Source organism: Macaca nemestrina, chromosome 2 (assembly GCF_043159975.1).
Source record: "Macaca nemestrina isolate mMacNem1 chromosome 2, mMacNem.hap1, whole genome shotgun sequence".
Lineage (NCBI taxonomy): Eukaryota > Metazoa > Chordata > Mammalia > Primates > Cercopithecidae > Macaca > Macaca nemestrina.
The window spans coordinates 78,404,491-78,429,768 of record NC_092126.1 but is presented as its reverse complement, the minus strand read 5'-3'; the positions used below and the strand labels follow the sequence as shown (position 1 = coordinate 78,429,768).

The window sequence follows — 25,278 nt, the reverse complement described above, 5'->3', positions numbered from 1 at the left end:
AGTTGATATAGAACTTAGATGAGAACCAGAAGCATTTAAAATAAATCAGATAGCCTGGAATTCCAGTTATAATGAACAGTTTATATGTTGACATTTTAATACCAGAGACAAAAATGCCCAATAACCAAATCACTTCTGTTATTTCCATCAAAGTATGAAAGAGTATGTATGGGATCTGAATGTTTACATAAGTAACTGGTGAGAAGTGGAACCAGGAGAGAAATAGTAGGGCTGGTAGTAAATAGTGAGTGAGAAAAAAAGAAGGGCTATGGTAATAATGACCCAACCCCCTTTTGGAATGCCATGTTAGATTCTTAACCAGCTAATATTTTCTTAAACTCATGACAAGCTCTTCATATCTTTGGTGAATTTCTGAAGGCATCGGAAAGCAGAGGTAACTTTCTAGAGTGACTTTATATTTGAGACGAATTATATTTGTTACAATTCAAGCGTATCTCAAGATATACCTAGAGCAATATAAATGCAATTAATAAAGTATGTATAATACATATACAAATTATAAGTATTTATGACTACACTTGCCAGCTAAATAATTTCTGCAACTGTTTCATCATTTAGAATACACTGTGGTGTGGGTTGCTCTTACTACAGTTGTAAATTTAAAAATATATTGTTTTAGGCTGGGCACAGTGGCTCACGCCTGTAATCCCAGCACTTTGGGAGGCTGAGGCAGACGGATCACGAGGTCAGGAGATTGAGACCATCCTGGCAAACATGGTGAAACCCCATCTTTACTAAAAATACAAAAAATTAGCTGGGCGTGGTGGTGGCTGCCTGTAGTCCCAGCTACTCAGGAGGCTGAGGCAGGAGAATAGCTTGAACCCAGGAGGCAGAATTTGCAGTGAGCCAAGATCACGCCACTGCACTCCAGCCTGGATGACAGAGCGAGACTCCATCTCAAAAAAAAAAAAAAAAATTGCTTCGGTGTATGTTAAAAATACATATAGACTCACTGACTCTGTGATAACACTGTTGCTGTTACATAGAAGGTTCAATAAGTATTTGTAAAATGAATGTTGAGAAATGGATCTGCATAGAATGATAAAATGTATGGAGAACTATTGTGAGAGAGCATTTGCAGAACTAGAAAATAAAGACCTAGTTGCGGGACACACAAGTCCATGTGGTTATCAATACCTTAGTATGGAAAGCATATGAAAATTCTCCAAGGAGCTTTTTGCTTTATGTGATAGTAACTCATTTTATTTCCACATCTTAGATGTATTTTAACAAATTGTGCTAGCTTCCATTGCTTCATTCATTTTGTACTAAGTTCTTTTCACTGAAGCGTCGTTGACTTGTTAATAGAACTCTTACTGGAATTTTAGGAATTAACTTTGTTGAAGTTTGGTAAAATTTCAGATGGACAGTATAATGTTAGTAGTTAACTTAAAAACATCAGTTTTGAAGCTACAGTGTCTGGATTCAAATGCCTTTCTGTTTTTTTCCTAAGTATATGAATATGCATTTTAAAATAGCAGCTACCATGTAGGATTATATTGAGGATTATATAAGTTAATAAATGCAAACATTTAGCAGATTCTAAAAAATCAGCAAAGGTAAAAGTTACTTATAATTGCCATTATTTAATAATGTTATAAGAGGGTATATTGACTTAAGTTCAGTACAAAATATTTTCATACCTAACATTTGTTGAGCAATAGGTATTAAGCATATGCTTTAATAGTTGCTTTCCATTTAGTTAATCTCAGCATATTCATTATATAATAAAAAAAGAAACCAAATTACTATGAACTTAATTGTGCAGCCAAAATCTAGGAACTTCTCATGAATTTTATAATTCTATAGTAACTGAAGCCCTCCAATAACCCAGAGGAAAGAATCTTTGATATTATCAAATAGAGGTAGCTGAGCACTTGAGCTCTCCTAAGGTCCGTGATAACATTCTAACCATGTCAACAGTTTTCCAAATTGCCTGACCAGACATCATATGGCTACCAATGTTCTACTTGAATAAACAAACTAATACAATGAGTCTTGAGTAATGGCAGCTTTCTAATAATTGTAAATTCCAATATTTAACAATAAACACAACTTTTGAATAAGATCCACAGCTCTCCACTCATGGCCATGACAATTGTCCATAAAATTGCACAGCATTATATTTTCCCTTTCAGCTTACCTAAGCAGCTAGTTACTTGCTGAGTTTCCAAGCATTATCCCTCCAATAATTTTTCCTTGTTTGGGACTCTTCAGTCTTCAAATATTGACTCACAAACTTATGAAGTTGAACATCAGCACTTGTCATAGACTGAAGAAATACCTCCCAAAAATATCCATTTCCTAATCCTTAGAACATTTGACTGGTACCTTATATGGTAAAGGGGACTTTGCAGATAAGATGAAATTAATGATTTTGAAATGGAGATATTGCCTGAGTGGGCCTGATGTAATCATCATGGTCCTTATAAGAAATAGGTTGAATATCAGAAAGAAGAAAAGATACTGTGATAATAAACAGATATGAGTCATATAACCAGAAGCCAAGGATTGCTGGTAGCCTCAAGAATCTGTAAGAAGCAAGGAACTCTTCATGATAAAATCTTAATTCTAACTCCGTGAGATACACACTGGACAATTGATCTACAGAACAGTAAGAGAGTAAGTTTGTGTGTTGTAAACCACTAAATGTGTAGTAATTTTTCATGCAAGCAATTGAAAACAAATACAATATTTTTCTTTATATATATTTGAAGAGAGCAAATGGAGTAAATTTAAGAAGGAAAATCAAGTGCCTCAAATGTTTGTGAGGTTAAACTCGTGTTTCTAACCTATGAACTTTAGGAAGAGCTTCCAAATGTAAATTTCAGTTCTCAAAGAAGGCTTTGTCTAAAACGTAAGTGATTTTCATAATTTTTCACATTCTGTAGTCCTGTAGTCCTACATTCTATAATGCATTATGAAGATGCACTAGAATAAAATCTTTTTATCTTTGAATATCTTTACAGAGGCAATTATAGTTGCTAATATAGAATCACATAATTATGAATGACTATCAAAATCTTTCAAATTGACATAGTAGGTACTGTAGTAGCTCAATATCCTGCAGACATTTTGTACAGAAGAGATTTCTGCAGGGAGTAAAGGCAGTATTGCTATGTGTATGCTGTAAATACCTTAAAAACCACAATGTACTCAGCTTATGTAAGGATCTTTTTAAATTTCAGGATTAACTTCCCATCTGAAACAGAAACATTTATCAAACATGAAAAGTGAGTATAAATTGTGTGAAGCATCATGCAAAATTTAGGAATTGAGCATGTATGTGTGCAGGTATAATCTTTTAGAAAAATAAGTATTTGTAATATTTTGGTAAATAATATTAAATACTACCAAATAAATTAATTGTCTCAGTACATAGAATATGGGGCTTAACACGACATTAAAGTATGGTTCAAACATTTTCTTGTTTCTTTATAACTTTTAGAGAGGAAGAATCTTTCCAACACAGAACTTGTTAATAATGTAGTTTCAGATGTGAAACTGAATAGAGAATCAACCTTTTTACCTTAGAAGGAACTACTACTGCAAGATATGTCAGTTTTAAGTTGAAACATAAAATATGTCATGGTTTGGGTCATCTTAATAGTATTAACATTTATTGTGGAATAAAAGTACTAAGCATAGTTGTACATATTTGTTCCAGTCATGCATCTTTATCTACCTTTACATTAAAATAGGTTTTTCTTCCTCATTTCCCCTAAAGTGTAATTTTATGGTAAGCAGTATCATAAATCAAACGAAGGTTAGATTCTAAGTGAATAAGGAATCATTACTAAGATGGGTTAGAAGAAGGAAACCATAGGTGAATGTCTGACTAATCTCTCAAAAGACCTAGGGTCTAGGCTTTGATTCGTTACTTTAGCACTATGTCATCTTGGGTTAATCAAGTTTGTTGTACAGATGCTACTGTCTCTACTCATAAGTATACTTAATAATAACTACATTAGGTCAAAAGATACATCAACTGATGTATATTAAAAGATATTTTAACAGTTCACTTACTGTATCAAATTTATTCAAAGTTAAATAAATCCATTTGAAATCCCCATCAAAAGAATGTTCATTCTGAGCCATATTATAAACCATGATTATTTGTATTCCTTCACTTCTCACCATATATATTCTCCTATAGTACTTCTTTCTTCTCAGTGGTAGCACTGTAGGATTTACTGATTAGATCAGGCATTGAATGTGTCAAATATTACAAATTTAAATAAAAATGTGCTCCTGTAGCAATTAGTTACATATGTGTAACACATTGTTTCAAATTTGCCAGCTTAATACCTCCATTTATTATCTCACAGTTTCTATAAGTCAGAAGTATAGAGGCATAGTTTAGCTGTGTTGCCTTCTCTGATCCTACTGTAATCAAGGTGTCAGTTGGAGCTGCAGTTCTCATCTGAGGCTCAAAGTACTCTGTGGATGTTGGCAGAATTTATTTTCTGATGTTACAAAACCAAGGTTCTCAGCTCATGAAGTCATCTCACTCTATATGCAGTTCACAAACGGTTGTTTGCTTTCCTCAAGGTCACTAGTCTAATGTCTCTTATGCTTAGTCTTCATTTAAAAGACTTCACCTGGTTATGGGAGGCACACCAAGAATTATACCTCTTTTGATTAACTTAATGTCAACTGATTAGTGCCTTTAATTACATCTGAAAAATGCCTTTACCTTTGCCATGTAATCTAATCATGAAAATAATATTCATCATATTACCAGATCCCACCTACACTCAAGGATATTGCATTATACAGTGAAGGTACACCAGCCGTGTATACATGGCTCTTGGGAGCTGTCTTAGAATCCTGGCTACCACAGTTATGCAAATGCACTAAATTTCAAGTAAAAATTTCTAACTTTTCTCTGCAACCACTTCCCAAATCACTTCCATTTCCAACAATATTGTCTTTTGGAACCCACAATCCCAATATAGAAATTCTGGAGTTGCAACTGCTATCACCCTGATGAGAACTTTCCTCCAACAAGTCAGGGTTTCTCAACCTTCTTTTTTCATTATCACCACCCTGTGGAGTATTTTTAGTCATTTATTTTCCCTAATCGCTCCTATATAAAATTTTAATACTATAATACATAGTTAAGTACAGAATGTACAGGGTTCTCCCTGAAGTAAGAAAATATAGATAAACCTCCATATCACCATATATAAAACTTTAATATTATATATGTACATGTATATCTATAAATAGGCATATCTGCACTTTATACATAAAAAGAGTAAACTTTTTTTTCTATTTACGAACTAATTTGTACTCCTGTCATCTTTTTTTTATTTCTTATTTTTTTGCAGGTTTATAGAAGGTGTATACATTTATGACATGAGATATTTTGATGCAAGCATACAATGTGTAATAATTATGTTAAGTGAAATGGAGTATGTATCACCTGAAGAATTTATCCTTTCTTTGTTAAAAAGAATCCATATATAATATTTTAGCTATTTTAAAATGTTCTATAAATTACTGTTGCCTATACCGGTCCTGCTATGCTATCAACTACTAGATCTTATTCATTCTATGTAAGTATATTTTTGTACTCATTAACCATCTCCCCTTACCACCCCCCCACTACCATTCCAAGGAACTGGTAATCAATGTTTCACACCCTATCTCCATGAGTCTCATTGTTTTAATTGTCAGCTTTCATAAGTAAGTGAGAACATGCAAAGTTTGTCTTTCTCTGACTGGTTTATTTCACTTAATGTCCTCTAGTTCCATCTATATTATTGCAAATGACAGGACCTCATTGTTTTTTAGGGCTGAATAGCACTTCATTGTGTATATTGTGAATAGTGCTGCAATAAATATGAGAGTGCAGACAGATATATTTTCTATGTACTGATTTCCTTTATTTTAGATGTGTAGCTAGCAGCAGGCCTGCCTGATCATATGGTGGCTCTAATTTTAGTCTCTCGAGGAAATCTCCAAACTGTTCCCTGTAGTGATTGCACTGATTTACATTCCCACTAACAGTGTATGAGGGTTCCCTTTTCTTCAGCCCTCGGTAGCATGTTAATATCTTTTAGATACAAGCTATCTTAACTGGGGTAAGGTTATATGTGATGAGAGTTTTGATTTACTTGTGTCTGATGATCATTGATATCGAGCACCTTTTCATATACCTATTTACTATATCTACATCTTCTGAGAAATGTCCACTTAGATATGCCCATTCTTTAGTAGGATTATTATTTTTTTTTTCTGAAGAGTTGTTTGAGCTTCTCATATATACTGGTCATTAATTCTTTGTCAGATGAATAGCTTGCAAATATTTCCTCTCATCCTGTGGGTTTTCACTTCATTTTGTTGAAGATTTCTTTATTGTGGAGAAGCGTTTTAACTTGATGTGATCCCATGTATCTATTTCTGTTTTGGTTTCCTGTACTTGTGCTCAACAAATTGCTAAAGAAATCTTGACCCAGTCAGATTTCTTGGAGAGTTTCCCCAATGGTTTTTCTTTTGGTAGTTTCCTAGTTTGAGGTCTTAGATTTGTTGTTTGTCTATTTGGATTTGATTTTGTATATGGTAAGAGAGAGAAGTGTAGTTTCATTCTTCTGCATATTTGATATCTAGTTTTGCCAGCACCATTTACTGAATACACTGTCCTTTCTTCAATGTATGGTCTTGGCATGTTTGTGGAAAATAAGTTCTCTGTAGATTAATGGATTTATTTCTGGGTTCTCTACTATTTTCTATTAGGCTGTGTGTCTGTTTTTATACCAGTCGGATAATGGCTTGATTACTATAGCTTTGTGGAATAATTCTAAGTCCGCAATGTGATTTTTTTCTAGTTTTGTTCTTTTTGCTCAGAATAGCTTTGCCTATTCTGCATTTTTTTGTGGTTTCATATAAAGTTGAAGATTTTTTTCTCTATTTCATCAATGTTTTATAGTTTTTATTACAGAGATCTTTAATACCTTCTGTATCTTAATTCCTAGGTATGTTAATTTATTTGTAACTATTGAAAATGGGATAATTTTATTGATTTTTTTCTCAGAATCTTAGCTGTTGGTATATTGAAATGTAACTAGTTTTTGAATATTAACTTTGTATCTTCCAACTTTACTGAATTTGTATATCAGTTCCAATAGTTTTTAGTGGAGTCTTCAGGTTTCTTCCAAATACAAAATCATATCATCCACAAACAGGAAAATTTGACTTCTTCCTTTCCAATTTGGATAACCTTCATTTCTTTTCCTTTGGTGATTGCTCTAGCTAGGAGTTCTATGCTATGTTGAATAACAGTGGTGAAAGTAGACATCCTTGTTGTGTTTCAGATCTTAAATAAAAGACTTTCAGTTTTCACTATTGATTATGATAGTAAATGTTAGTCGGTCTTATATAACTTTTATTGCATTGAGGTGTGTTCCTTCTATATCAGTTTTTTTTTTTTTTTTAGAGATTTTATTATTAAGTCATGTTGAATTGTATCAAAATCTCAACATCAATGGAAATGATCATATGGATTTTGTCTTTCATTCTGTGGATATGATTTATCACATGGAATGATTTGCTTATGTTGAACCACCTTTGCCTCTCTGGAATAAAGATAAAATTTACTTGGTCATGATGAATACTTATTAATGTGTTGTTGAATACCATTAGCTACTATTTTGTTGAGAATTTTGCATCAATTTTTATAGAAATATTTGTCTGCAATTTTCTTGTTTTGACATGTCTTTTTCTGGTTTTGGTATCAGGGTAATACTGGCCTCATAAAATGAGTTTGGAAGTATTCCCCCATCCTCTATTTTTTGGAATAGTTTGAACAGAATTAGTAACAGTGCTTTTTTAAATATTTGATTAAATTCAGCAGTGCAACCATTGGCTCCTGGGCTTTTTTTGGTGAGACATTTTATTACAGGTTTAATCTTGCTACTTGTCATTGGTCTCTTCAGGTTATGAATTTTTTTCATGGTTTAATCTTGTAGGTTGTGTATTTCTAAGAATTAATCAATTTTTTCTACTTTGTCCAATGAATTGGCAAATAGTTTCTCACATATACTCTAATGATCCTTTGCATTTGTATGTTATTGGTTGTGATCTCTACTTTATTATCTTTGATCTTATTTATTTGAGTCTTCTCTCTTTTTTTCTTTTCTTAGTGTGGCTAAGTGTTTGTCAAATTTGTTTATCTTTTCAATAACCCAATGGTATTATTCTGTTTTCACACTGCTATAAAGATACTATCTGAGACTGGGTGATTTATAAAGGAAAGAGTTTTAATTGACTTACAGTTCCACATGGCTGGGGAGGCCTCAGCAAACTTACAGTTGTAATAGAAAGTGAATGGAAGCAAGTACCTTCTTCACAAGGTGGCAGGAGAAAGAGTGAGCATAGGAGGAAGAACCCCTTATAAAGTCATCAAATCTTGTGAGAACTCACTGGTTATCAGGAGAACAACATGGAGGAAGCACATGCTAAGCCCACTAAACTGTTCCACAACCCAAACACATCCCACCAGGTCCCTCCCTTGACACAAGAGAATTACAATTCAAGATGAGATTTGGGTGGGAACACAGAGCCAAACCATATCATTCTGTCCCTAGTGTCTCCCAAATATCATGCCCTTCGTATATTTAAAACCAATTATGCATTCCCAAAAATCTTAACTCATTCCAGCATTAACCAAAAGTCCAAGTCCAAAATCATATCTGTAAAAAGGCAAGTCCCTTCTGCCTAGGAGTCTGTAATATCAAAAACAAATCAGTTCTTTTCAAGATGCTAACATTTGGGTACAAGCATTGGGTAAATACACCCATTCCAAGTAGGAAAAATTGGCTGAACAAAGATGCTACAGGCACCATACAAGTCCAAAACCCAGCAGGGCAGCCAGTAAATCTTAAAGCTCCAACATGATCTCCTTTTATCCAATATCTTACAACCAGGGCATGCTGATCCAAGGCATGAGCTCCCAAGGTGTGGGGAAGCTCCTCCATGGGCTGCTGGTGAGTAGCTGTGGCTTTTCCAGGTGCATGGTACAAGTTGTTGGTGGATATACCATTCTGGGGTCTGGAGGATGGTGACCTTCTTCTCACAGCTCCACTAGGCAGTGCCACAGTGGAGACTCTGTGTGGTATTTCCAACCCCACATTTCCCTTCGGCATTGCCCTAGCAGACATTCTCCATCAGGGCTCCACCCCTGCAGTTTACTTCTGCCTAGACATCCAGGCATTTCTACACATTCTCTGAAATCTAGGTGGAGGTTCCCAAACCTCAGTTTTTGATTTCTGTACACACAGTCCCAACACCACATGTAAGCCACTAAGGCTTGGGGCTTGTAATTTCTGAAGCAATGGCCTGAGCTGTACCTTGGCCCCTTTTAGCCATGACTGGAGCTGAAGCAACTGGGACACAGGGCACCAAGTCCCAAGGCTGCACACAGCAGGGCCCTGGATCTAGGGCCCTGGATCTAGCCAATGAAACCATTATTTCCTCAAAGGCCTCTGGGCCTGTGATGGAAGGGGCTGCCTCCAAGATCTCTTGCCATGCCAACTAACATACAGCTCCTCCTTACTTATGTAAATATGTTCAGTCAGCTTGAATTTCTCCCTAAAATATGGATTTATCTTTTCTATTGCATGGTCAAGCTGCAAATTATCCAAACTTTTATGCTTTACTTCCCTCCTAAACATAAGTTCCAATTTCACATTATGTCTCTCAAGTTCAAAGTTCCACAAATCTCTAAGGCAGGGACAAAATGCAGCCAGACTTTTTGGTAAAGGTAAAGCATAGCAAGAGTGACCTTTGCTCCAGTCCCCAATAACTTTCTTATCTCTATCTGAGACCAACTCAGCCTGGATTTCATTGTCCATATCACTATCTGCATTTTGGTCAAAAGCATTCAACAAGTTTCCAGGAAGTTCCAAACTTTCCCACATCTTTCTGTCTTCTTCTGAGCCCTCCAAACTGTTTTGATGTCTGCTTGTTAGCCAATTCTAAGGTTGCTTCCACATTTTCTGGTTATCTTTATAGCAGTGCCCCACTCTTCATGGTATCAATTTACTGTATTAGTTCATTTTCACACTACTATCAAGATACTACATGAGAACGGGTAATTTATAAAGGAAAGTAGTTTAATTGGCTCACAGTTCCACATGACTGGTAAAACTTCAGGAAACTTACAATCATGGCAGAAGTCAAAGGGGAAGCAAGCACTTTCTTTGCAAGGCAGCAAAAGAGAGAACAAGTGAAGTGGGAAGAGTCCTTTATAAAACCATTTGATCTCATGAGAACTCACTCACTATCAAAAGAAAAGCATGGAGAAAACTGCCCCTATGATCCAATCACCTCTCACCAGGTTCATTCCTTGACACATGGGGATTATATTTTGAGAAGAGATTTGAGTGTGGGCCCAGAGCCAAACCATATCACCAACTTTTTGTTTTGTTGATCTTTTTCATTATTTTTTTTGTTTTAATTTTATTTATTTGTTCTCAGATCTTTACTATTTCTTTGCTTCTACTATTTTGGGTATTGTTTGCACTTGCTTTTCTAGTCCTTTAAGATGTATCATTAGGTTGTTTATTCGAAGTTTTTCTACTTTTCTTGAGGTAGGCAATCATAAGTATAAACTTTTCTGTTAGTACTGATTTTGCTATATCTCATAAGTTTTTATATGTTATGTTTTCATTATTATTAGTTTCTTTTTTGGGGAATTTTCTTCTTAAACTCTTCATGACCCACCAGTAATTTGGTAATTTGGAAATTAAACATGACCCACTGTTTAATTTCCATGCATAAAAATTATGGAAATTCCATATATGGAAACTATACATATGTGTATAATATACAATTCCTTTTATTTACTTCTAGTTTTATTCTATTGCAGTCAGAGAAGATATATGCTATACTTTCAATTTTTTTGAATTTTTAACACTTGGTATGTTGTCTCACATATCATCTATTCTTGAGCATGATCCATAGGCTGAGGAGATAAATGTCTATTCTGCAGTCATTGAATGAAACATTTTGTAAATACCTATTAGGTACATTTAATCTAAAGTGCAGATAAAATGTCAAATTTCTTTGCCTTATTAGGGCCTATCCTAGCTCTAATAATAATTCCTTTATATATTGGGTACTCCAGTGATGAGTACATATGTATTTAAAATTATTATATCCTCTTGATGAATTTACCCTTCATCATTATATAAAGACTATCTTTGTCATCTTGTATAAAATTTGTGTTGATGTCTTATATACACATACACTCTTTCTCTTTTTGGATTTCCATTTGCATGAAATATCATTTTCCATTCCTTTATTTTCAATGTATGTATGTTTTTATATATAAAATGTTTTTCTTATAAGCAACATATCATTAGGTCTTTTTTTAAAAGTGTATTAATCGACTTTGTTTCTTTCGGTTGGAGAATTTAGTGTATTTAAATTCAATGTTATTACTGATAAATGGAGCCTTCTTATTTCCGCCATTTTGTTATTACTTTTCTGATTACTTTGTTGTCTTCTCTTGCTTCTTTCCTTTCTGCCTTTTTTGTAGTGAAGATGATTTTCTCTGGTGGTGTTTTAATTTCTTGCTTTTCATTTTTTTTGTAAAGTGGTCTCTCATTCTTTAATTTGACATTACCATAAGGCTTGTAAATAATATTTATGACCCACTATTTTAAACTAATGACAACACTTGTTACATAAAGTAACAAACAGGGAAAAATCTGATTAAAACTCTATACTTTAACTTCTTTCCCTCACTTCTTATTTTTTATTTTATTTTAAATTCAGTTATACATGTGCATTTTTTCTTGTTTCTGTTTGTAGGTTATTATACTGTCTGTGTCTTGAAAAGTTGTTGTAGTTATTATTTTTTATTGGTTCATCATTTAGTCTTTCTACTCCTGATGTGAGCAGTTCACACGACAATTAAAGTGTTATTATTTTTAAGGTGTACTTATTGTTACCAATGATATTGCTCCTTCAGATGATTTCTTAGTCCTTTTCTTTCAGATTGAAAAGCTTCCTTTATCATTTGCTGTTAGGCAGGTCTGGAATTAACGAAATCCCTCAGCTTTTGCTTGTCTGGGAAAGTCTGTATTTCTCTTTTATGTTTGGAAGATATTTTCAATAGATATACTATTCTAGGGCAAGAATTTTTTTTTTCCCTCAACATTAAAAATTTTATGCCACTCTCTCCTGGCCTGTAAGATTTCTACTGAAAAGCCAGCAGCCTGACATATTGAAGCTGTGTTGTATGTTGTTTTTATGTTGTTGCTATTGGTGGTGGTGGTGGTGTTTTTCTTTTGCTGCTTTTAAGATCCTATCTTTATCCTTGACCTCTGGAAGATTGATGATTAAATGTCTTGAAGTAGCCCTCTTTCTTTTAAATCTGTAAGGTATTTTATACCCTACTTGTATTTCATATTGATATATGTCTCTAGGTTTGGGAATTTCTCTGTTATTATTACTTTGAATAAATTTTCTGCCCCCAATCTCTCCCTCTGCCTCCTTTCTAAGGACAATAACTGTTAGATTTTCTCCTTTGAGGATAATTTATAAATCTTATTGACATGTTTTATTCTTTTGCATTCTTTTTGTCTGTTGTCTCCTATGACTGTGTATTTTCTGTAGCCTATTTTTAAACTCACTAATTCCTAGGCTTGTTTGAATTCATTTCTGGAGTCTGTATTTTTTTCCACTTGTCTGTATGTCTCTTTTTGCACCAGTATAATATGGTTTTGATTACCATAATTTTGTAATATTATTTTAAATCACAAAATGTGATGTTTCCAACATTTTTTTTCTCAGAATTGTTTTGGCAATTTGGGTTTCTTTATGGTTCCTTATGAATTTTAGTATTTTTTTCTATTTTTGTGATGAATGCTATTTACATTTTGATAAGGGCTATATTGAATCTGTAGATTGTTTGGGTAACATAGATATTTTAACAATATTAATTCCTTCAATCCATGAAAATATAACATTTTTCCATTTATTTTTGTCTTTCTCAATTTATCAAACTTCCTTGACAAAAACTACCAAGGGTTTCAATATAGAAAGTTACTAAAGATAATAAAGGCCATTTATAGTAAAAACACTGCTAGCATTATAATCAATGGAGAAAAAAATGAAAGCTTTCCACTAAGATTTGGTACAAGGCAAAGATGCCCACTCTGGCCACATCTATTGAACATAGTACCAGAAATATTAGCAAGAGCAATCAGACAAGAAAAATAAATAGCTAAAATAAATCCAAATTGGAAATGAAAATGTATAATTATCTTTATTTGCAAATGTCATGATGCTATATGTAACAAAACCCAAAAATTCTGTTTAAGAAATTGTGAATTAATATTCATATACAGTAAAATTGAATAACACAAAATCTACAAAACTCAGTAGCATTTTTATACACAAATACTGACCTAATTGAATAATCATGGAAACAATTCCATTTATGAGAGTATTAAATCAATAAAATACCTAGCTATAAATTTAGCCAATGAGTTGAAAGATCTATACAATAAAACTTATAAAACCTTATGTTCTTTCTTTTAGGAGGGATTCTTCTAGGTTTTGGATAGAAAATGATGAATAACCTTGATATATTTAGAATCTTGTATAATACTTCTAAAAACTTAGTGTATATATATATGAATCTTCTTGAAATCTTATTAAAATACAGATTCCTGCACACATCAGAGCTTCTATTTCTGTAAGTGTGCAAATTAGGCCCAAGATTCCATATTTCTAACAAGTGTCCAGAGCTGATGTGGCTGTTCTGCACACCACAATTTTATGAGAATTTATTGATACTGTTGCATAAGTCATTTTTTGTAGGAAGTTTATATTCTGCTGAATTCTAGGCATATTTCTTCATTCTACTCAGATTCCTCATATGTCCCATTATGTCTACTACTTCTCCTTTCTTTACGATTGTTTCTAGAATGTTTGCTTTTACATACCCAAATCCTGGGATGGCTTGAAATAAAACCATATCTTTCCTCAACAGGAATTCCCTTTCTCTGACAGCTTTTAAAATATCTTAATTTCCTTAATGTGCTTATTACCAAAAAGAAAAGGCAGTATGCTTATGTAAAAATGTTGGAAAATAAATCATGCAAGATTCATTTATATGGAAAGTGATATAATTTGGTTCTGTGCCTCCACCGAGTAAGTCTATTAAATCTCTTTCCTTTATAAATTACCCAGTCTCAGGTTGTATCTTTATAGCAGTGTGAGAACAAACTAATACAGTAAATTGACACAGCAGAGAGTGTGGTACTGCTAAAAGAGAACCTGAAAACGTGGAAGCAACTTTGGAACTGGGTAACAGGCAGAAGTTGGAACAGTTTGGAGGGCTCCAAAGAAGACAGGAAGATGTGGGAAAGTATGGAACTATCTAGAGACCTGTCGAATGATTTTAGCCAGAATGCTGATAATGATTTGGACAATGAAGTCCAGGCTGAGGTGGTCTCAGATGGAGATGAAGAGCTTGTTGGGATCTGGAGCAAAGGTCACTCTTTCTTGCTTTAACAAAGAGGCTAGCAGCATTTTGCCCCTGCCCTAGATATCTGCAGATACTTGAACTTGAGAGAGATGATTTAAGGTATCTGGCAGAAGAAATTTATAAGCAGCAAAGTAGTTAAGATGTAATCTGGCTGTTCCTAAAAGTGTAAGCTCATATGCATGAAGAAAGAGATGTTCTTAAATTGGAACTTATATTTAAAAAGAAACCAGAGCATAAAAGTTAAAAAAATTTGCAATCTGACCATGAGGTAGAAAAGAAAAAATCAATTTTCCAGGGAGAAATTCAATCTGGCTGCATAAATTTGCATAACTAATGAGGAATTGAATGTTAATTGCCAAGACAATGGGGAAAATGTCTCTGGGGCATTTTAGAGATCCTCACAGCAGCCCCTTCCATCACAGGTCCAGAGACCTAGAACTGAAAAATGAATTCATGGGCCAGGCCCAGGGCCCTGCTGGTTTGTGCAGTTTTGGAATATGGCATCTTGCATCCCAGCTGCTACACTATAGCTATGGCTAAAAGGGGTCAAGATACAGCTTGGGCAGTGGCTTCAGAGGGTGCAAACTCCAAACCCTGGCGGCTTCCATGAGATGTTGGGCCTGCAGGTACACAAAAGGCAAGAATTGAGGTTTGGGAACCTCCACCTAGATTTCAGAGGATGTATGGAAACTCCTGGATGTCCAGGCAGATGTCTGCTTCAGGGGCAGACTCTTCATGGAGAACCTCTTCTAGGGCAGCACAGAAGGGAAATGTGGGATTTGAACCCCCACACAGTTCCCAGTGGGATACTGCCTTGTAGAGCTGTAAGAGGATCACTGTACTCCAGACCCCAGGATGGTAGATGCACTTATAGCTTGCACCTGGAATAGGCACAGGCACTCAATGTAAGCCAGTGAAAGCCACCCTGGGGGCTGTACCCTGTAGAGCCATAGGGGTGGAGCTGCCCAAGGCCCTCAGAGCCCTCCTTGTATTGGTGTGCCGTGGATGTGAGACATGGGGTCAAAGGAGATTATTTTGACACATTAAGATGTAATGACTGCCTTGCTGGATTTCAGACTTGCATGGGGCCTGTAGCTCCTTTGGTTTGTTCAGTTGCTCCCATTTGGAGCAGGAGTATTTACCCAATGCCTGTACCCCATTATATCTTGGAAGTACTAACCTTTAACTTTTTTTTTTTTTGTACAGGCTCATAGGCTGAAGGGACTTGCCTTGTCTCAGATAAGACTTTGGACTTGGACTTTTGAGTTAATGCTAAAATGAGTTAAGATTTTGAGGGGCGTGCCTGTTGGGATGGCATGATTGATTTTGCAATGTGAGACAGACATGAGATTTGGGAGGGGCCAGGAGTGGAGTGATATGGTATGCATGTCAAATTGTAATACCCACGTGTCAGAGGAGGGATCTGGTGACAGGTAATTTGATCATGGGGATGGATTCCCCCCATGCTGTTCTCATGATAGTGAGTCAGTTCTCCTGATATCTGATGGCTTAAAAGTATGGCACTTCCCCCTTCACTCTCCCTTTCCTGCCATCATGTGAGACATGTCTTGCTTCCCTTTTAGCTTCCTCCATGATTGTAAGTTTCCTGAGGCCTCCCAGCCATGAAGAACCATGAGGTATTTCTTTATTAACACCTCAGTCTCAGGGAGTTCTTTAGCAGTGTGAAAACGGACTTATACAGAGAGCAAAATTTAGTCAGAACAAGAATCCATCATTTGCATTCATTTATGTGAATAGCAGCAACTTTTTCTTGTGAATACCTAATTGAGTACTGTAAGCAAAACTTGTATCCAAAATAACCTGACTTACTAATATATTTAATTATTTTCATGACATATAAAGTTTACACATGGATACAAGGTATTATGTTTGTAATGATAGAGCTAGGCCAGTATTTTTTTCCTCCCTAATCAATGTGTTAGTTCCCTACAATCTTTAAATAACATCAATTCAATGAGTTTTCTAATAATGTGCATAATTTAATATTTCTCTCTTATTCATGCATTAGAGAGGGACACATTCATGCATAATACATTTATATGCCTGGGCTTCTTTCTCCTAGTCGTCTTTGATAGAACACATCTCATTTTTTTTCAGAGCATGTATTGTATCTGTTTGTGTCTATGAAAGAGGTATGGGGATGACTACAGTACACTGAAAGGCATGAACCTAATCTTTTTTGATATAATATGCAGGGACCAGAGTGGAAAAAGAAAGCAAAAAGAGAACAGTTTTTAAATGAAGCCTTGTATTTTGTTCACAAAGTAGCAGATCTCCATTCATTCAGTAAATCAGAATTAAATTTGTGATTGATTCACTTCTTTATGTAATTTTTAAATGTCTAATGGCCCTTGCTTACCACATATTAATTATAAGTATACTTTTATGGATTAAGGGTCATAATACCAGTAGAATACATTCCTTTACAGATATTCCTGTTGATACAAGTATTTACGAATCATTCAAAACCTATGGTCAATTGTCATTAATGAGTGAATAATTAAATGCATAATTAATGGATTTTCATGATAGGTGACAGCGAGTAAACAATACAAAATGATAATTATGCCTCTTGCATCTCTACTGAATAGATTACATGATGCATTTTAACTACCATAATAAACAGCGATCAGGTATTTTTTAAACGAATTTATACCACAGTTTAGATTTAAGAAAAGAGAAATTAATCATGTAATGAAATTGGCACTGAATAGGTTCATGTAATACCCAAATATTTAAAATATTTTTTTTTCTTGTTGAAGACTGAACACACACACGAACACACACACAAACACACAATAACTTGAAATTATCAAGGTTTACGTTTTTTTCTTTTAGTCCAAAGTCCCTTAATCTAAAGCTAATTGTTACTATTGTTTGAGTTTCATGTATCTCTAAGAAAATCAAAGCATTGACAAAGTCTTCAGCACTGACTTCAAACCTTCAAAAGCCCCATATGAATATATTTAGAAATAATAACCCATTGTACAATTCTTCATTACACTTTTATTTTACCTACCATAAAAGACATCAAAATTATTCATCCTTTATGTAGATAAAAATGGGAACTACTAATCCATTAAATGCAGCTTCAAATTTAATGCAGCAGTATACAGGTGAGCAGATATTTCAACTTCACCTAAATGCATTAGCTCTTTCTAATGCTAGGCCTCTCTTTTATCTCATTTGGCGATGTATTCAAAAAATTAGCACCAAAAGCAGGTGTTTAGCTTCTCATAGGATGTGCTATAACAGAGTGTGATTTATTAAATAATGACCACAGTACTACCTTATATTGAATAAAAGACTTGGAAGCCAATCCCTTTCTTTAGAAGGGAATGAGGTAGGGTTTACCTCTAGGTACCTGAGAGATCAGTTCTCAGTGTTTGCTTCCAAAACTCCCTCCCATACAGAACCAAATCAAGATTCTGTATGTCTTCAAAAACTAACATAGCCTCAAGCCATATTTTCAATAAATGTAATCTCCTGAATTATGCGCAATAGACTTGACATTATTTTTAACATCATCTGAATCATAGTTCCCAACTCATAAAAACCAAGAACAAATGTACGTACTTTTAATTGACATTTCAGAGTGTTCAATACATGATTGGAAAATAAAAAAACATGAACAATAGTAGCAAAAGGAATGGGAAATAGTAGAACATACATAAGAAGTTTAGTAAGCACAGTAAATATGTTCGATTCAATTCATTATAATAAAATAATTGCAGGAATGCTTTGATTTAGTATTATTATATTATTTTCTGTAAATGTTTTTGTAATCTCCTGGATGGTTTGAATAACCAAGCCAAGGATAATTATATGCAAATGATTAAGAGGTCAGTGGCAGATAAACTTGGAAAATACAATAAAATCAAACACATTTTAAAAGTGAAGATAAAACAATATATAATTTATTTCTAAGGGGTTTTTGGAGTGTCAAATTATGCATGAATATAAAAAAGTTATCTATATGTCAGTGAGATGAAAACATTAAAAGTCTCCCAAACATGTAGAAATATTTAATTGGTTCTAAAGAATAATTTTTTTATACTATTCACATTTCTAGATGTGATTCAAGAAAGTAACTAAAATGTTGAGTCAGATCTAGAGCTATATAGAGAAGTAAAATAAAAATCAGTCACTAAACAAATAAAGTATATTATTTCTCCTTTTCCCAGGAGAAAAAAAAAAATAGCCTCACCTGGGGAGAGGCCTAACTACTCAAAAGAAACTTTACATAACACAATATCCACAAGAGAACTAGTGCAGATGCTTCAAGAAGCCTGCGAGAGTTACAAAGGACACTGAGACATAAATATATGAGCAGGTAGAAGATAGTCATGAATATGAAAACAGGAGAAGGTGAATGGAAGAATGCCTTTCTTTATGTACCTCCAGTTATAATTTAATAAAAGTCCAGTGCAAGATATTTTTTAGATAAAAGTAGTTAAAAACACAACTTAAGATTTTTTAAAAATAACTACTTAGGTATGGAGGAGAAGGATTTGTGAGAGGCCATTGCTAGTGCATAACTTCAGATTTTATTTTATGGTCATTAGAATATAAAATTTGTAAATACAGGAGGAGACACTGAAGCCAATAGCAAGATGTAATGTTTAATTTAGAACTTTTATATTATGCAGCCTTACTCTAACTGTAAGCTGTTTTCCAGGAATTGTTTTATTTCTTCACATACAAAGTCTTTGTATTTGTTGTAATATTTGACAATTTTTCAAAAACAAAGAAGCACTGGTGCTACCACTAAGTGGCTAAAGATAAAATGGTTTAACTTATCTTTTTAAGTAGGTAAATGAATAATATCAAAACATACTTCAAATGATAAAAAGGATTAGTTTTAAAAAATACAAAAGGACATCCAGAAAATCTGACTAGTAGATTCATTTATAATACATGCCTTAGTTAATTGATGAATATGTTTATGTAACATGAAGGACCATGAATTACACAAAGAAAATGGGCATTTCCAAATGTTCTAAATTCTGTTAACATTTCCAATATACTTTATTTTTATTTCTTACCCTGATTCCTCAGGCCATGTAAAGTGACAAAGTGACTGTCTGAATATATTATCCATCTAATTTCTACACATCACACCATAGTGGAAATCATCCATTCTATGATCAGTAGCAGGTTATATGAAATGCTGGTGCCTGAGTTTCTGCTAGCTCCCAAGTGAGAGCTACAAAGTACCCCAACTCAGAGACTTCCAGAAGAGCTGCTGAGATATCTGTTCCAAACATTATAGAGGACAGTGCAGATGTGATGGCTGCCAGCTACAAAGAAACTCAGCCATATGTTGCGCTAGTGTAGGACTAATCAAAATCTCAGGGAGGTTTGCATGAGGCTCTGACAGTGGTGAGGCAGCAGCAGTAGTCTCTCAGTCACCAAAACCCCAAAACAAGAGGCAATTTGAAAGAGTGGAGGAAACTTTCAGCAATCAATGTTCCCAAAACATATAGATCTTTGAAAGAAATGTAGGTTTGCTACCAAAGTAAAACTCTAGTTAGTAAGACGAGCAGCAGAGGAAAGAAGGCCAGATTGTTGGAGCTCAGAAAATTCCTTCAAGAATACATGTGCTTCAAGTTAGGGGACTGATAAAATCAAATGGACCAGCAGAGCTCACAGAGGTATAGAAGAAAAGCACAACCAAACAGATGATACAATGCAAAAACCCAAAATGGGCTTGTCTGTTCTGTCTAGCAAATATTACAAAAGTCAATTTCTGGACTTTGAAGAATTAACAGGATAAACAAGTCAGGGAAAAGAACAAGAACAAGAACAAGGTCAGGGAACATATCACTTCTCTTTTCCTGGGAGGTGCTTTAAACATTCCGGAACACGCTAGATTTTGGAGCTAACATTTCCCTTCATTTATTTTTGTATCTTGCTTATGCTTGTTTTTTTACTGCTAAGCTGTAAAATTGTTTAAATGTTCTAAGTGATCAATTGCATAGACATGTTGCTTGGCTATTGGCATTGCAATCTCTGCTTTTGGCTACTATGAAAGTTGAAATTCATGATATCAAATGATCTATACTCATAAATTCTTTTAAAATTGCACAATTCTAATAATGACTCATCCTGGAAGGAAAAAAGGTAATAAGTAGTGTTATGGGTTGAATTGTGTCTCACCCAAATTTATATTTTGAAGTCCTAAACCCCAGTGACTCAGAATGTAACTCTATCTGGAGATGGGATTTTTACAGAAGTAGTAAAGTTGAAATGAGATCATCAGGGTGGGCCCGAATCTAATATAATCTATGTCCCTTTAAAGGGGAGAAATTTGGGCATATTAATAGATACAAACATAGAAAGAACATCATGTGAAGATGAATTTGTGGTGCCTCCATAAGCCAAGGGATGCCAAAGATTACCAGCAACCACAAGTAGCTAGACAATAGGCTGAAACAGATGCTTTCTCACAGCCTTCAGAAGGAACCAACCCTGCCAGTACCTGAATGTTTATCTTCCAGCCTTCACAATTGTGAGGCAACACATTTCTGTTAAATTTAAGTGACCACTTGTACTTCAATACACCAGCCCTAGCAGACAAATATAGATCTTCACACATAAAGTGTATTATAGGAAGATTCTATATGACTATATGCAATTCTGTTTCCAGTTTTCAGAGCGCTGCCTGACCAGTAAAAATCCTGTTGTGGACTACGAAGTTTAAACATGAGAGTAGCCACCACAGTTCCCTTGCAATTGGACAACAAAATAGTATTACTACCATGTCTGGCTTTTGGCAAGCAGCCATGTGTATTGGTAATCCTTTATTTCTTATATTACTCTGTAATGAAAACTGAAACCAATTTTCCTTCATCCAACAAGCGATATTATATAACTCTACTATCCTGAACTCATCAGTAATATATCATCAAAATAATGGACAAACTCAAGAACAATGTGAAGTGCTCATGGATAGTCAGGCAGTCTTGTAAAGTAATGTCTTTATTTGAGAAAAGAGTGGTATTTTTTCCTAATGTAAGCATACGAAGAAACAAATGTAAATACTTTAGAGGCTCCCACAAAATTCAGCATATTTTGGTTTTAGAAAATTTTAGTTCTGAATAATTTCCTTTGTATTTTCTTCTATGATCCATGAATTAATTAACAGTCTGTTGCTTAATTATTTGGAGATTTTCTAGATATCTCGTTGTTTTAGTTTACAAAATTCCATTGATTGTGGTAAAGAAACATACTCTGCATGACTTCAATAAGTTGAAATTTGATAAAAAAGTTCAATGGCCCAGCATATGATATATCTTGGAAAATGTTCCAGGTGAATTTGAAAAAAAAATTGTATAATTTGAATATCAGGTGGAGGACTCTGTAATGTCAGTTGGGTTAAATATTTTAATAGTGTTCATCTTTCTACCAAAATATCTGAAGTTTCTATTTCTCTTAATTTTAATCATTGGTGCTTTGTATATTTTGAAACTCTGTTATTAAATCCATACACATTTAGGCTTCTTATTCCTTTTTGATGTATTGATCATTTTATAAGCATGATAGATTTCTATTATTTATAGTTTTTAGAAGTTTGAGCAAAGTATGACTAGGTGTGGTTTCCTTTGTATTTAATCTATTTTGTGTTTTGTGAGATTCCTGAATCTGTGGATTGTTTCTGAGCAGTTACAACTGGCCTGTTACTGCACCATAATAGAGGAGAAATCAAATTATTGAAAGAAAAGTCATGACTCAACCATTCTCATTCTGCAGTAGGTCCTTGCAAAACTAAGTGGACAAGATTCAGATAGTTCTACTGTTAAATCGAAATAATAGTCCCAATTAAAGAAAAACATGCACCCAAGACCATACACCAATAACTGCTTCCAGTTAGACATGGGAAAGCCTTTTCTATAGTAACAACAATGATTAAAAAGGACTTAGTGGGGCATTGCTTATAATACTTGGCGCCTAAATTGATAGCATACTTGACTCCAAAACAGCCCACCTCTGGACTGTGATAAAGCAAATAGAATGTCATAGCTATCCATCATAATGATGATAAATTGCTGCTGTCTCAATCTATTAAGTATATTTTTTCTTATAGTATTCATAATTATAGTGTAAGATTTCTTGATGTGGGCACTGTTGATACTTTGGAGCAAATAATTGTTTCATTCACGGACTATTATGGGCATTGTAGAATGTTTAGTACCATCCCTGGCCTCTACTTATGAGGTGCCAATAACATCTGAGCCACTGACTGATACTGGCCTTTGGCCTGTTAGGAACTGGACTGCACAGCAGGAGGTGGGTAGCCTGTGAATGAGCATTACCACCTGAGCTCTGCCTTCTGTCAATTCAGTGGCAGCACTAGATTGTAATAGGAGCACAAACTCTATTGGAAACTGTGCACTTCAGGGATCTAGGTTGCATAGTCCTTATGAGAATCTAACTAATGTGTGATAATCTGAGGTTTAATAGTTCATCTCAAAACCCTCCTCCACCCTGTCCATGGAAAAATTTTCTTCCACAAAACTTGTCCCTGGTTCCAATAAGGTTAGGGACTGCTGCTATAGGGCAAACCTCCTTGAAACTTACTACTTTCTAAGTTTTGTTTCTGGAGGTGTTGGGAGATACCTGTTTAATCACTTATCTGGGTAAGATTATTGGTCCACCCAAGTAGATATGGTACAGTACTTGGCTTCTTTCCTTTGGATACACATGGAAAAATATATTCGTGAATTTGTTCTTCATATTATACCTGCAAATTCCTATATGAAGTAATATGGCTAGAGAAAAAATATTAGACTTAGCCAGTAAAGCATGTTACCCGTCATGTCCTCCACAGATTACTAAAGCCATGTTGTAACCCATCATGATAACCACCAAAAGGACTGAAATGACTAACATAATATTTTTCCGACTTATGTAATTGCCAACTCTACCAACCTTCCCCATATTCACCTCTATAGGACCATTGGTCACATTTTAGTTAGCTATTTAAAGATACCTATGAACATACATGCTTAGCTAATTTTTTATGCACCCAAGAGTGGAAGGAAACAGATATTGTGAAAGCAAATAGAAAGTACTAAAGTAAACTTTTTAGTGTCTCTGTTTTAACTTCAGTAGATAGATAGCTAATATTGCTCAGAGAGTGGACACTAAGATAAACATCAACAAAAATGTAAGCTTTGCCTTAGGTGATTCTACAGCCACCATACTCTGCCTTTAGATGTTATGCATGGTGAAAAAATGATAATAATTGGATTTACATGGAACACAGTATTAAAGAAAAGGAAAAGGGGCAGTCTTGCTCATGCATGAGAAGCCATGACATCCAATCCTGAGAAACAAATTAGGAAAGCAGAGAAAGGTAGGCAATAGTTCTCTAGTTTTCTTAGAGATGGGAACAAGAAGCTCCAATCAACTTTCTATGGTTTTCTCAGGTGGAAGCTCATCAATTTACTTTTTTGCAATGTTGTCTATGTCCCTTCTCATCTGATCCACCTGCATGAGATCTTGATTCTCACATTCCAGGAAATGTTTCAAATACTTCTGTGACCTGAATGACGCAGAATTGAAGGGGAGACATGTAATAATCCTGTAAAAACTGAGGTTCACACTAAGGAGAGATGGTTCTGGATTGTCCTGGAGGCTCATTTTGTCTCTTCTTTTGGTAGACTAGTAAAGAGTGAACTAGCAGGTCAGAGTTGGCCCCATGGAAGAACAGAATGATATCAGCCACAGAACATGGGACTCGCCACCTTCTATCAGTCCACCTGTTTAAGCCAGAGAACTATTTTTACATGTTTGCATAACTGCCTCTATCTTTTGATTTAAATCGTTATATATTACATAAATCATGTGTAATGGAGTAGGAACTTCTCTACCGAGAAATTGGTCATAGTAGATGCAGTCCATCTATATTAACCTGCCTTTGAGCTCAGGAATAACTGTTTGAGAATGTGATATTCTTTTATATAAACTTCATGTATGTTTTCCCCAACAAAGCTTATTTTATATATTTACAACATGTGTGATTAGTGTTACCTGTCTATAACCCCTTCACACAATAGTTTTATCCTACAATATCCTGCAATGCTCATAATTATTATCAAATAATATATTTTAAAAATATTTATTATGCTACCACTATTTTATGTATTTAATGCGTTGAAACTCTCTAAAATGTCATTAATACAATCAATGGAACTTTAAAATTTCTTCTAAATACATGTATGATAAGGAAAAATCTATTTCATGATATTTCAATTAACTCTCAAAATACTCATAAACCTTAATACTGTCATTATTATTGAAAGCTTTTAGCTTTGGAGAAAAAGTAAGATTCATTTTGTAATACATCATTGATAAGATCCTGCGCAATAAAAAACTTACAAAAATTAAATTTCATCAAAATGTGAGTTTAAATTCAAATTCTGAAAAAAATTATGTATAATATTTTTGATGTAAAAAATTATTTAAAATGTAAAAAAAATGCTAGTTACAAAAATAATTTGGGATATAATTTTTTAATGTAATAAAAATTTTTTAATGTAATAAAAATATTATACCCCAAATTATTTTTGTAACTAGCATAATTTAGCATATGTTGTTTTCAAACAGTTTTAAACATCTTTTTAAATTATGCAGTGTCTTGGTAATGGAATATAATGAATTTCAATGAAATTTCTATATATTTATTATCATAGTGAAAGTCAGAGAGTGTAATTAAAATGCAATAA

At 34.2% G+C, this 25,278-nt stretch overlaps 1 long non-coding RNA gene across 2 annotated transcripts in view; it reads left to right on the top strand.

Moving 5' to 3' along the window:
- The window catches only part of LOC105466316 (uncharacterized), a 110,608-nt gene extending 105,135 nt beyond the window's left edge, over positions 1-5,473 (top strand). For both annotated transcript variants that reach the window (XR_011619364.1, XR_978116.2), the window contains 2 exons: positions 3,210-3,254; positions 5,355-5,473. This is a non-coding gene — a long non-coding RNA (uncharacterized lncRNA). The remainder of the gene's footprint in view (positions 1-3,209; positions 3,255-5,354) is intronic.
- The last annotated feature ends 19,805 nt before the right edge of the window (positions 5,474-25,278 follow it).